The sequence below is a fragment of the Aulonocara stuartgranti genome (assembly GCF_965226115.1).
Source record: "Aulonocara stuartgranti genome assembly, chromosome: 3".
NCBI classification, from domain to species: domain Eukaryota; kingdom Metazoa; phylum Chordata; class Actinopteri; order Cichliformes; family Cichlidae; genus Aulonocara; species Aulonocara stuartgranti.
The window spans coordinates 14,499,443-14,514,583 of NC_138941.1; the positions used below are offsets into that span (position 1 = coordinate 14,499,443).

At 39.3% G+C, this 15,141-nt stretch overlaps 1 protein-coding gene and 1 long non-coding RNA gene across 2 annotated transcripts in view; both read left to right on the forward strand.

The window, feature by feature from the left end:
* The window catches only part of LOC309702569 (uncharacterized protein), a 1,256,944-nt gene that overhangs the window by 201,683 nt on the left and 1,040,120 nt on the right, over nt 1–15,141 (forward strand).
* Nucleotides 3,387–4,553, forward strand: LOC309702644. Its single transcript, XR_014275669.1, has 3 exons — nt 3,387–3,455; nt 3,540–4,283; nt 4,445–4,553. It is a non-coding gene; the product is annotated as an uncharacterized lncRNA (long non-coding RNA).

The following is a 15,141-nucleotide window of genomic DNA, read 5'->3' on the forward strand; positions in this document are numbered from 1 at the left end:
CTGTATTCACATCTCCACTGTAATATTCACATTCCTCAACAACACAGTGTAATTTCATCACCAACATACAGCCTGTCAACACAGTTTCCTTCACACAAAAACTCAGTAATCCTGTGGTAGAAAAACATTAAGTTGTGTCCTGCTGTAAATCACGTGATCAAATCACATGATTAACCCTCTGCTGTAGAAAAGTAATGTAAATGTTAGCGCTGCGCAGGTGTGTACACACTTTCTCACAGTGACGTCTGCATTGTGAGTAATACAGGATCATGAATAACACACTGCTGGTAAATTCACAGACACAGAAAAATTACAGCTAAAAGCTTAAATTTGCAGAGTTCACACAGTCATGTGACCCAAAGTTTCCTCCTCTGGTCTCCTGCTGCTCCTGCAACAAAAGACACACACAGAGATACATCCACCCCTTTGTCACATCTGGGTGGGGGTTAACCTTTGCATAGTGGTGTTAAGTCAGTCAACTCTTGTCAGCTTTCAGCAGTCCAGTCAGTTCCCCATTTTTTTCACTCATTTTTTATTCATTTATTCATTCAGTGCTGATAGTGGAATCTATCGTCGCATTTCGTTTCCACCCTCAGCAATATGACGCCATTTCAAAAAGAAAAAGAATTTAGACTGGATCACCGCTGAATCCTTTCAGACAGGGACTCGCTTCCTAATTGTCCGATACCTGATTTTTAGCACTATGTATGCATTGGTCAACTTTCAGATCTATGAAGTTCAGCTCAGTTATCTATGTTTTCATTTTTAGTTTCCATTTGCATTTAGATGCACGGCCGATTCTCTGATGTGTGATCTGTTTCTACCTGTGCTGATGCTAGCAGGACTAAAGCTGATCAAGCAGCAGTAAATATGTGAAGCAAGGCTGAAGGATACACTCATAAAATGAACAGAATCATAAGAATATAACAGCACGAGCACTGCAAATGCAACTAAAACATGTTGACATCAAATGGTATGTTATTTGAAATCTATATGAAATAATGACACATCTATGTTTTCCAATTTTTTTTTTTTTGTATTTATTTAGTTTTTCCACAGTTGTGTAAATCAGTCTGTCTGTGGACTGGTACAGCTGAAAAGCCGACGCAGCCAGTTCCTCTTCTTCTTCTTGGGTTTTTTCTCTGGCACAGTCTTAGCTTCAGTTTCGAGTTCAGCTGGATTGGTAGTTATCGATTTCTCTCTGTCTTCTGTTTGTTGTAGAGAGTCATGCAGAGACATCTCAGTTGATGTCAGGGAGTCTTCTTCTTCTTCCTTGTCCTGTTCTTTGGTGTCTTTTTCCACCAGAAGCTCAGATTTTCCATTTGCTGTGTTGGAATTTTGTTCATTTTGCTCCTGTGTGATTTTAATGTAGGACGCTTTGACTTCTTTCAACTCTTGATAAAGAGTCTCTACTTTCATGTCATGAAGCTCCTTGTTGGAGCAGAGCTGGGATTTAAGCTTCTAGAAGAGCCCGAGCATACGCCCGAGTAATCGGTCGTCTGGGTTCTTCAGCCACTCTTTTCTGTTTTTGCCCCCTTTTTTTCTTGCCTTTCACGACCACTTCTGTTTGAACTTGTGCCAGAGGACGTGTTTCAGGATTTGGTGTTTGGGGTTTTTTGAGGTCATTTTCCGATCTTTGCAAAACTGTTATATTTGGGCTCACGACCACTTCCATCTGTGCTTCTGCCATTTTATATGCGTCTGCTTCAGCGTCTGCTTCAGCGTCTGCTTTAGCGTCTACTTCAGCGTCTCTGTGTCTTCCTTATCTTGGTTTTAACAAACAGGTTGTTTTGTAGTTCTGCCACCAAAGAGTTGCTACAGTTGACTGAATTTCTCCTTCCAATGACAGAATGTGATGACATCACAAGCTTTGTGCCTTTGATGACATCACAGGCTTTGTGCATTTGATTCTGTGATTGGATAGTTTGAAAATAAAATGTCCACAAATGTACTTTAAAAAAAGTCATTTTATTTTGTAGTATATGTTGAATTAACACTATAAAAGCTACTCGACCAGAATTGCAGTTAAAAATAAAACAAAAGCAAAACACAAGTTTTTATAAATGGTTGTTACAAACAAACCTAACCAAAGGAGAAGACGACTGTTTAGTGGAAAAATATTAGACATGCTCTCTCATAATAACTGTGTAATAATGTAAACTAAGACATGTCGAAAACATTGATATTTAGTTAAAGGTATTTATTCAAACGATCCAATGACCAGCATGTTTTAGTGAATGTCTGTAGGCACTGGGAGCTTGGTGGTTGCCTAGGCGACAATATGTCATCTATGTTTTGTTTTTAATTCAGTTTCACTGGTGAAACTAAGAAACAACAGGCTGTAGAGGGACACGTTAACAGAGCTTTACTAACTCTTACTGTCATATCCAGTGTGGACAAATCTGTATAGATTTATATTAATATATTAATCATTCATTTGAATAACCAAGGATGCAAAATAAAAATCACAGGAGAGTTTATGAGACGAGGTCAAGTTCAGAGACACACGTTTAGCAGAGGTGAAGCCTCGAGGACAGCTGGCAGCTACACCCATGTATGACAGCACCCACCTGTCACAAAGAGCAGCCTTTCCATGCCTGACTCTGCATAATTGTCAGCATCCAAGCATTTTCAATGAGTCATCATCCTCAGAAATCATTCTTTCCACAGTTGTTATGAAGAGAAAAATAAACTTTAGAGCTGAAAATCAGATATGAACCGTGATCTGGGAGGGGAAGGGCACCTGCTGCCAGACAATGTTCACCTTGGAAAAAGTCAAAAGTGGTTTATAAATTTTGCCACAGGTCTGTTTGTCAGAGGGAGTTAGGCGATTGCTTCATAATTAAAGACTGATTAAGATGATTCATATTTTCTTAAAGGTTCTTTTTAGACCTCACCTTTTACACCTGCATTGAGTTGCTGCCATGTGATTGGCTGATCAGATATTTGCATTAATGAGTATTTGAACAGATCTACCTAATGAAGTTTTATATTTATGATGAAAATGCTTTGATGGTTCATACCTATGAAGTTACAGTATATCTGAAGAGCCTTAAAATATTTTTTTTTACCATAGTAAACTTCAAAACAGACTTTATTATATGATATAGTTTTAAAAAAGGATAACAATTGACTTCAGCATAATATAAAATAATGTGTTTTCCCGATACCTGATTTTTAGCACTATGTATGCATTGGTCAACTTTCAGATGTATGAAGTTCAGCTCAGTTATCTATGTTTTCATTTTTAGTTTCCATTTGCATTTAGATGCACGGCCGATTCTCTGATGTGTGATCTGTTTCTACCTGTGCTGATGCTAGCAGGACTAAAGCTGATCAAGCAGCAGTAAATATGTGAAGCAAGGCTGAAGGATACACTCGTAAAATGAACAGAATCATAAGAATATAACAGCACGAGCACTGCAAATGCAACTAAAACATGTTGACATCAAATGGTATGTTATTTGAAATCTATATGAAATAATGACACATCTATGTTTTCCAATTTATTTTATTTATTAATTTTATTTTTTCCACAGTTGTGTAAATCAGTCTGTCTGTGGACTGCCAGCCAACACATCCACAACACCAACAACTCAGACAGCGCAAAGCCTTTTAAGTTGGCGAGGCGTGATAGCAAATGCAGCGCAGGTACATCCATCTCACCTGCAGCAGCATCGCAGACCACGCCCCCCCTCCACACCACTCTTTCCTCATAGTTGCTCGCCATCGTTGCGCTCAGAGGGTAGAAGGTCCCGATCGAAGTGCACAGGTAACTTCCCTTCACATTTCACGACAATGATCCTGTTAGTGAGAAGCCTGCCTTCATACTGGCAGCTGGGTTTCCTGGCTCCCTGATGCTTTAGCTTACATTTAATTATGCGAAACGTTGCGGTACTATACGTCATGCCGCTATTTTCATCGTACCTCCCATCACCTCTACAAATGGATTTGACCTTTGCTGGAATGCTGAGGATGAATGTGTTGGTTTCCTTACAACTGTTGTCAATTTTGTAGATATTCCTATTTGATATTTCTGTGTTACACAGCTTTTCAGTCATCTTAGCATCTACATGCTGTCTTCTAAACTTTTCATAAGGTGTTTCTTCAGGTCGGTGCTCGCTTGGTTGAAAATTGTTCACTTTGGAAAATCCGGAAGCAAAGAGCAGCACGAGCATCATGCAGACAAACAGTGTCTTCATCGTCTCCTGGAGAAGAAAACACATGGACATTTTTCCACATTAAGAATTTGGCAGATACATCCTTTTGGATCCTGAAGCTCAGTAAGTCGTCTTTGTGAGCTGGAAACACACACGACAAGAGGACTGATAGACCTTTTTCTTTAAATGACAGAAGTAGTTTTATTTATAGTTTTCTTTTTTATTTATTTATAATCATATATATTACTTTGTTCTCTGTTTATTTTTTATTTTTCAACTGTTAGGACGATTTCTAAATATCCTGAACAAGCCTGATCTGGACAGCTCCTGGAAGCAGATTCAGGCGTGATGATGTCATTTTCAACTGGAAAAAGAAGCTTTGAAAAGCTGAAGTAGTTGTCTTTAAATGTTTAGATATTTAACCTTGTTGTATTACTTTATATTTTATATTCATCGTATTAAGACATCAAGATATTTGTTTTTGCCTTTTGTGTTTTAATTTATACTTTTTGTTATAATTTTTTTTAATTTTGTCATTTTGCCTTTTTTACTTGATGTGATTTGGATAAATATCTATTTATATATACAGATATATTGAGAGAGTTTTTCTCTGGGTTTCACAAGCCCATTTTATAGATAAAAGTCCAGGTCATAATAGATCCGGTTCATTAAGAACAAAGTTTAAATCCTATTTAATATAAAAGCCTTTCTGCACTCAGTTATTCTTTCCTGTCATATGTTTCAGTGTGCTCTGTAGTAACAATGACACACTGCAAAATAAAAATAAAACAGAACTCAAGACACTATGGCTTTTCCTCCAATTCGTATCTGTTTGTGTAATTTATAGGATTTTTTATTTCAAGCTTTTCCAAATTAAGACACTCACCTTTTTTTCCTTTACTAATGATGATGATTAACCTGCAGTGGTTCAGGTATAAGTTGGTTGTCTGGAACAGCAGGTGATGAAGATGTCGTGAAGGGTCTGTGGTTAATGTATATAGTGGGTTCATTACATAACTGGATAGGCAACATCTGACAGTCAGTTTAAATAAGATCTTGTTGTATTTGAACACAAATCAGCAAAAACAGGTCTCTCACCGTGCAAATATACAGCTTATGTAAGTTTAGTATGCTCACCGAATGCAGTGTTTAGTGTAGCAGCAGAATTATGACAGTTTATGGAGATGTTCAACGTGAGCCTGCTGCCCAGCTTTAAAAGGAAAATCATTTTAAATGATACATAATAAGTTCTTACCAAAAGAGGAATGCAGACGGAGATGAGCAGAGATCTCTTCTGCAGTTCAGATGCTGCTGTGAGTTCTAGTTCACTTCTGTCACAGAGGAACAAAGTGTGTTTGGATCTGGACACTTTGATTTTTATACTTCTGATCAGCACCACCTCAAATAATCCTTTGCATCCACACCTACATCACTGGCCCACCACTTCTAGGAAACTTTAACACTTCCCTGCTTGTGACTCAGAAAGATAATGCAAATATGATGACCACTGACCACAAGAACCTGCATGTAGATGCAGCCTGTTTTTCCACATCTGGCTTTAGAAAAAAAATTAATGCACAAACAAATAGATTTAAAATAAAAAGATGTGTTGGTATATTTTGACCTTTCAAATAAACTATTAACTCTTCTTTTTTCCCCTTTTTAAGTATAATTTTTGGCAAATAAAGTGAGTGTTTTGACCATTTGCAGTTAAAATGTTGAACAATCTTTTTATTTTTGTTTTACTACCAGTTGGTTGTAATAATTTCATATGAGGATTTAAATGGATGTATGACAAAACAAAGGATAAAAGTATATATAAAAGTATATTTAATGAAGCTGATCGAACAACAGTGCAATATGGCATGATGACAGTGTTTACAATTTTGGCAGGAGAACAAAAGATAAATATTATAAAATACAAGACGTGAAAATCTCAGAGGTCAGGGGTCGGGGGCCCAGGAAGTCTGACCCGCAGATTCCAGGTCTGACTTCGAGTACATAAAATATCATCTTTCTTGTGGGGAAGGAGCCTGAGTTAGAGCAGGAAGTTACACCATATTGATATTGTTGGGGTAGCCTCAATGCCAGTGTTGGACTCTCCAGTTTCCTTGAAGGAGGTTTGACTTTGTGCCATCGTTGGCTGGACTCTGTGCTCATTGATATCCCAGTATCAGTGAGTTAAGACACCATGCATTTATTTTCTGTGTGGCACACAACAAGAAAACAAGCCAAGAGAGAACACATCAGCCTCCAATGACAGTTTATTAAAAGGTTTATTGGAGGTTATTTGTTGTGTTATTGAACCTGTGTGCTAATGAAAGAGTGTCCTTAATAAACGTACTCCATAAGGAAGTGTGTTCACAAGTGCACAGAACACATTAGGGCACAGGTCAATGATCGGTTTTACAATTGTATTGTCAGATCGATGGACACTTTCGGATACTTGGATATTCAGGTGATTAGAGGAGCAGAGATGATCAGCTGATCAGGATTTGGTGGTGTGTTGGATCAGGTGGTGGAGAGATACAGGACAGGCCTGACATACACAAACGTATAGTGAAGGTGCAGAGGCTCAGATCTGTGACATCGTCCCAGCTCAGTGTCCATATTTAGATGTAACAGTGCTATAGACTTTACCTGACAACTTGTATGAGTAATGTTTTCATCTCAGGCATGTAAATTTCATTTGTGAATATATTTTTAATACTTGTACAACAGATTTTTTTGAGTGTAAAATAGAAATTATATGCTGAAACTGAAGTGATGGGTCGCACTCTTTAGTTCACCCCTGCTCTCGAAACAATGTAGGTGGTCCAGTTAACATATTTACATTTTTTCATTTGCTTTTTCACTTGCAAAATATTTCCAGTGTGACATTTGATCAGGTCTTGTAAACCTTGTCGTTAACCAAGCAGTCACTCCCAGGCTGCTGTGCTGATCACCGGATCTTAACTTAATTGTCACAGTGCACTCAGAACAAAACAGCCATGCAGAGATATGAGTCACAGTGACATTAAAACTGATGAAGACCGTCGTCGTTAGAACCAGCAAACTGAACGAACTAAAAAAGATCATCTAAATTCAACTGGTCTAAAATATCAGGATCTCAGTGTTAAGTCCATATTTTTGAAGTAGAAGCTTTTACTGGTTTTACTTAAGAAAAAGAAATAATAAGGAATTGTTTTGGAATTTGTCCAGGTTAACAGATGAAATCATGTTCAGTGCTTTGTCCTGTCAGTAAACACAGATTCTTTATTTGCACTGAATGGGACAGCATATAATTTCACTGCTTTTGGCGTAATGACAATAAAAGATAGTTTCAAAGTCTGACCTGCAAAGCCCGTCCACCCAGTGTCCTCCTCAGTCATGCTGGTTGCATGATTGCTGTAGAAGTGCTAAACTACTGTGACCTGATTAATTGAACTGAGCTCACACTGCAATAACTAATCAGTGAGGTGGTAGTTTAAGTACTTCATTACCCAAATGTATAAATGAAGTACATCAGAAGATGTTGGGGAAGAAGGACTTCACCGGGTGGGCCTGGACCCCCGAGGCCTGTCCCTGTGCCGACCTCGTCTGAGTCTAATAGTTTAATAGATTCAGTTTAATTTAATGTTAAGTTGAACTGGAGTTAACCACAATCCTTTACTCTTCCAACTCCTCTACTTTGTCTAACAGTTAGCTTAGCTTAGCCTAGCCAAGTTTTCTTTGCAAAATTGCTAATTGCATGGTTTCAAATTGCAGTTTTGATTTTAAGTCGACTAATTGTTCAGACCTGCTCTGGGGCCAGTCTGAAGTATTAAATTGACATATATTTGTCTCAACACCTACGCAGGAGAACTTTTTTGTAAGTGTGAAATGGAAAATAGAAGAAGAAGTAGAGATGTGGGTGTTCCTATTTACATATTTTTATTTTCTGTTTCTTTAGCCAAACATGTTATTTGATCAGAGCACCTGCCTGTACACCTGCTGTTAACCAAGCAGTTATTTTCAAGCTGCTACACTGATCACAAAGTCATGACATATGAATGACAGGAAGTGTCCAGTGTCACGTACCGATATTAATGACAACAATGATGGGTCAAAGCAACATATGATGAACATTTATGACGATATCCTGATAAATGTAATGCAGCGGGATAACTTCTACAGTTATTATGTTAGTGATGATGCCTCTTTGCTTTTCATTTATTCACAGCTTTGTGGCGTACGATGGAGTGTCAGGGCCACATTAAGATGATAACCTGCCACGGCTGCAGTACCCTCTACAACACGGCTTGTGTCGATGATTTAGTGAAGCAAACTGATCAGCTGTCTCATTGTGTCTTTTGTGTGTTTGGTTTTCTGTTTTCAATGAACTGAAAGCCCTCTTTAATGCACGAGGGTGTGACCATCCACATTCTCTCATCTGTCCAGTGTCAGCCATTCATTTTGTGCAAATGGTCAAGTCTTCCAAGTGTGCGTGCTTTTCCTTCTGACCAGATGCAGCTTTTTGCACCATAACTTTATTGTCCTGATACTGATCCCCACACTGTGTATGTGCACTAAAACAGCAATCATTTCACTGCTCAGGTTACAAAATGTCATAAGATGCTGCATGGCCGTACAAGATAGACTTTGGTTAGCAACAACTCTCTGAGGCCTCAACTGTGAAGCAGAACGCTGTCTTATCCGGCTAACTTCAAGAGCCAAGTTATCCTTTGAACCTAATCTGCTCCAAAGCAATTTATGTTCCAAATGTGAGATCACCAGGTACAAAATCACCACCTACTAACCAGTAAGACCAAAAAAGAACAAAATAAATAAAATCCCCGATCCTGGAAGGTCCCTCAGACCACTGTGTGCAGAGAGTAGGAGGGTGTAATATTTTTCAGCAGAGTCTGACGTCTTTGTCTTTCCATGATTAGCAACGATAATGAACATAGATTCTCTACAACTTTACTGTTTTGGAAGTATTAATTTATGATCCTAAAGCAGGACACCTGCACTGTAATTAATGACCTCACATCACATGTTTAAATTATGCTTTTACATTTAACCTTTTAATCAGACCAACAAAAAGCTCATACTCAATTTTAGCAGCAGTCATTGTGACACTGATGATAAAACTTGTGTAAAATTGCAAAACTGTAAAAAGAAAAAAAAAAAAAAAAAAAAGCATTTTTGTAGCTCAATGTTGAAATTACAGTTAACTTCACTGGTTGGCTGTTTCACCTGTAACACTTCAAAATAACATGCTAAGGTTTAATAGGTTATAAGGAATATACTCTGAGCCCTGAGCAGTGTTGTGCTAATAAGAGACGTTTTGTGTGTGCAGTGAACCAGTAAGTTTTGTACACTCAACAAAAATATAAACGCTACACCTTTGTTACTGCTCCCATTCCCCATGGGATGGACGTAGAGACCTAAAATTCATTCCAGATACACAATATAACCATCCCTCCCAAACAGTGGTCACAAATCAGTCCAAATGTGTGGTAGTGGGCACATCTGCCATATTGAGATAATCCATCCCACCTCACAGGTGTGCCACATCAGGATGCTGATCTGACATCATGAGTAGTGCACAGGTGTACCTCAGACTGCCCACAACAAAAGGCCACCCTGGAATGTGCAGTTTTGTCTCACAGCAAAATGCCACAGATGCCACAAGCAATGAGGGAGCGTGCAACTGGCATGCTGACAGCAGGAATGTCAACCAGATCTGTCGCCAGTGCATTGAATGTTCATTTCTCAACCATAAGCCGTCTCCACAGGCGTTTCAGAGAATATGGCAGCACATCCAACCGGCCTCACAACCGCAGACCTCGTGTAACCAAACCAGCCCAGGACCTCCACATCCAGCAGGTTCACCTCCAAGATCGTCTGAGACCAGCCACCCAGACAGCTGCTGGAACAATTGGTTTGCACAACCAAACAATTTCTGCACAAACTGTCAGAAACCGTCTCAGGGACGCTCAACTGCATGCCCGTCGTCCTCATCGGGGTCTTGACCTGACTCCAGCTCGTCGCCGTAACAGACTTGTGTGGGCAAATGCTCACATTCGATGGCATCTGGCACGTTGGAGAGGTGTGCGCTTCACGGATGAATCATGGTTCACATTGTTCAGGGCAGATGGCAGCTGAGAATGTCCCAGTTCTTGCATGGCCAGCATACTCACCGGACATGTCACCCATTGAGCATGTTCGGGATGTGCTTGACCGGCGTATACGACAGCGTGTACCAGTTCCCACAAATATCCAACAACCTCGCACAGCCATTGAAGTGGAGTGGACCAACATTCCACAGGCCACAATTGACAATCTGATAGACTCCATGCGACGATGTGTTGCACTGCATGAGGCAAATGGTGGTCACACCAGATACTGACCGGTTTTGGGTCCCCAGACCCCCAATAGCGCAAAAAACTGCACATTCCAGGGTGGCCTTTTGTTGTGGGCAGTCTGAGGTACACCTGTGCACTACTCATGATGTCAGATCAGCATCCTGATGTGGCACACCTGTGAGGTGGGATGGATTATCTCAATATGGCAGATGTGCCCACTACCACACATTTGGACTGATTTGTGACCACTGTTTGGGAGGGATGGTTATATTGTGTATCTGGAATGAATTTTAGGTCTCTACGTCCATCCCATGGGGAATGGGAGCAGTAACAAAGGTGTTGCGTTTATATTTTTGTTGAGTGTATTTCATAATTTATTGAGTTTCTATTATCCTTTCTGACCTGCGTTAATGAAGCCATTAAAGCACCATGTCCACTAGAATAGTTCTGTAGTTTGATGCTTGAGTCGTTGCAGACTTGTTGAAACTCCCTCACCCGTCAAAGCAGCGTCTTTGTTATTCGAGTCCAGCAGATGGCAGTGTTTCACTGTCTGACGGCTGTCTGAAGCTTCAGCTGGATTATCCGTTTGCTATGTTTGCCATGTTACAGTGGGGAGGAAAAACTCCCTTTTAACAGGAATATCTAGACATGAGTGATTACTGCAGTGGGGCACTATCTGTGCTATCTATAAGAAATGTTAGCAACAATAAAACTCTGAGGATCAGGGCTCCATTTCACTCCAGTGTTCAGTGGCATTTTAAAAGAGTGAATACCGACGCTGAATGTCTTTGTAAAGCAAAAGCACTTTGTTAGCCTTTACAGAGCAAAGCTATGGATCAATGTGCAGTGAAGAAAAATCGAGGTGGCCAGTCTGTCCTTTCCTAACCAATCACAGAGCTGCTTACATTGCACCATGTGGCTAATTTGCGTTTTACTGATATTGCTGGGCTGCTGTCAATCATTTTGTCTTTATATTACGACAGAGCATTGACCTTTAACCTGTTTAATTCATACTGAGTATTTAAAAAAAATGTATTGTCATAATAAATTCTGCCTCACTGAAACACCATTTTGCATTAGCCTCTATCACCTGACTTGTCACTGATGATATCACTGCATGAGCAGGCGAGCGGTAGCGGCGGGGGTGGGGGGGGGGGCGGTGTAGGTGAAGCTCGTGAAGAACAAAATTCTGTACGAGCGGATGCAGTGAGTCCAATAACCAGGGGCAACTGGAAATAAGGTGTTGTAGGTTGGCTTCCACAGTGTAAAGAGACACTTCTCCCTCATGCTCTAACAGCTGGTAAATCAATTTAGAAGCAGAGTCGATAACGACCTCCTGAAGCTCCCTAGGTGGGGTGACTGCCGCTGGATCCATATCTGGCTGGTCCGTACTGTCACGGCGGGTGAGGAGAGCCGTGTGAAAATAATAAATGAGGATCCAATCGCAGGCAGTAGTGGAGAAGTGAAGGTGGTTTATTGAACACAAAAATAAATATGGACAAACAGCAAATGGAGCACGAACTAAACTAGACTGGAAACAACTAAACTACAGAGCACAAACCTGGACAAGAACGAGCAGAGGAGATGGACAGCAGGGAGAACACACGAGTGAGACATGGTGGATACACAGACAGACCAGCAACTACAATGACAGAGGACACGACTTAAATACACAGAGAAACACAGGGGAATTACACACAGGTGGTGGACACAGCTGGGAATAATCACCAAGACGAGACAGAGGTAAAACTGAACACACTCACATGAGACGCAGACCTTCACAATAAAACAGGAACAAGAAACCATCACACTAAGACGCAGACTCGACATAGAGAGAGAGACAGAAAATGACACATGGAACTAAACTAAACCTACAAAAACATGACAACTCAAAATACTGGGTCAAACTGAGCCAGAACCGTGACAGATTTTCTATAATGTTTTGCTTGAGCATGTCCTGCTTTTCTGTAATGTTATTTCTACAGTTTTAGCAGTTCTTCTCGAGGGAAAGAGAAAGATGTAAAAATCTTATACGTTATATATGTTAAATAACATGTGTAGTGCTCACATGTAATGCAGATGTTAGCTTTGATCTAACCAATAAATCCTGATTGGATGTTGTTAGCGTTAGCACTTGTGTTTGCTCCCCTGCTGTACAACAGCATTACCAAAATACAACTGAAGAAACAAACTCAGTTATGAAAAGTTTGTGTTCAGTTTGCAGTCGCTGAAAATAATTACACCTTTGGGAATGACATGGAAATGCTCCCACACTAAAGATTGGGTTTTGTTTTGGGGATTTTCCATCTTAATTTATCTGTCTTATTTGGCTACATCTACGACACTGCTAGGCTCTCTCTTGCCTATGTTTTCGTGGCTGCTGCTATCTGTATTTTAATATATATATATATGCAATGAAAATTCCCGTCTCGCCCCTCCCGGCAGTCTGTATACTTTAAGCTCGGGTAGTTTTTACACAGGATACGGGAGGATTATTGAGAAGAACCTAAGCAAACACGTGACAAGTTTTCAACAGGAATGAATGACAGTAAAAATGTTACCTCACAGATCGTTTTCATGCCATCAGTAATGAGCTGGTTTCAGCTGGACTGGACACACTCAAATGGCAAAGAAGGTTGTGTAGCCTTTGCAGAGAAGATGAAATGCATTCATGTAAATCAAAATGCATCTTTTAATTGAGGTAGAGGTTTGTCAGAGATATTATTCTCATAATGTACCTTTGTCCCAGCTGATTACCTTCATTAAACAGCAGGTTGCAAAAACTTGACAATTGGAGGTCCAACCATGATTTAAGCTGGACATCAATATGGCGTTCAACATTAGAACCTTGGACTTGATGTATATTTTTTGGACATCATGTAGATATCTATGACAAGTGCAGGGAATTTAAAGGTTTAATTGAGGTCATATTTTTTATTTACAAAATATCAATATTGGGGTTACAAAACAATCCCTTCAGTGGACCAAAAATGAATTATAAAACCCATCACTTCAACATAACCAATACCAGGACTGGTATTGACTGGTAACTCGTGCTACTGTAGAAATTCCCATTGATTTTCTACATTTTCCCAGAGGCCTCCCCTTCTGTGGATTACTAGTATGTTATTTATTAACTTGTGCCTCAATTATTTCAGATCAGTTATTTCACTGGGGAAGCCCTATATTGCCCACTTCCTAATTTCAGCACTGTTTGATCTTTCTCTTTAGCATGTATGTAACTTTGGTTTGTTGAGATTTTGGCATTACTTCTGTCATAAACATTCTCTCTCAGACATAACTGACTAAGATTTCTGTGGTTACCCAGAACATTTTAATAGACTTTTTGTAATCAATCAGGTCTTAAACCCCTTCTTTTTAAAATAGTGTATAAACCGTATGTATGTGTGAAAGACTGTTAATGTTTTGATAAATTGTTTATTTTAGAACAATTGGTGAGTGTGTTTAGCCACTGCACACTACTACACTTTGCTCTAAACTACATTCCTTCTCTGAACAGTATATATGTGAATGGACTGATGTATCTTTTAATTTCAAATGTTAAATAATTGTCAGTAAACTACTTATGACCTGAACTCCGTCTCTGTCTAATGGAAATGAGTGCCTTCTTGTTTTTAACTACATTGGGGTTGTGAAACGTCTTTTACATTGTAGGCCACATACAACCCAATTTTTGTTAATTTACCAACCATACATACATAACACACAAACATGTGGTTTATCTATTGCTTTCATCGTAATATGAATAGGCATGGGGCAACCTTTAACAAAACAGTCTAAAGCTGTTTTCACACAGCTCTCAAAACAGTCTCATTAATCTGAATGATGAACAACTCATGACACAGAAAGTTGATTTTGTTCTTTTTTATTAGGCTGAGTGTTCAGTGGGAGAAACGTTTTGTCACTCATTCAAACAAAATCTAAACTCTTCAGTAATTGTATCTCCCTCTAATTCTGTCTAAAGACAATCTCTTTGTCACTTCAGAGAAAAGTTCTCACATTTTAGGATCAATTTTTAATTATTACGAGTGAAGGTTCTTGTTTTCTTTTTTTTCTCTTGTCACAATAAATAACTTTAAAAAACAAAAACAACAATACGGAATAAAACTTACCTTTTGAAAAGGCCATAAAAAGAAAAAACAAACACAGAATCCCACAGTCTGACATGGTGCACGTCTCTGTGTCCCCACTGGCTATTGTACCACGTATTGAAACAACGTCGTACAATAGCCAAATTATTGAAAACTCAAATGTCCCCGAAGGAAGGAAGAATCTCCCTTCCTTGTGGGACATTCCAAGGCATGTTAGAATGATCAACTGTACCAAGTAAAGTACAAAAACTTCCCAGTGCAGAGTTTCATCAGTGTTTTAATCAGCAAACTCAATCATTTTTTTCTGCATTTTGAAAATTCAGTAAAGCTGTAGGTGTCAACATTTGTCTCCACATCTTGTAAGATTTTCTGTCATGTGACCTGAAGGATGTATTTAGTCTCCGAGAGCTGACAGCTGAATTCAGCATCTTCTCCCACTGCAGCCAGCACAGTCTGCTGTGCTTGTATCACTGTTGTTAGAGCTGCACAAACAAAATAAGAGGCTTTCATAGTCCGTGTTTTATGTTTCATTTAAAAAAA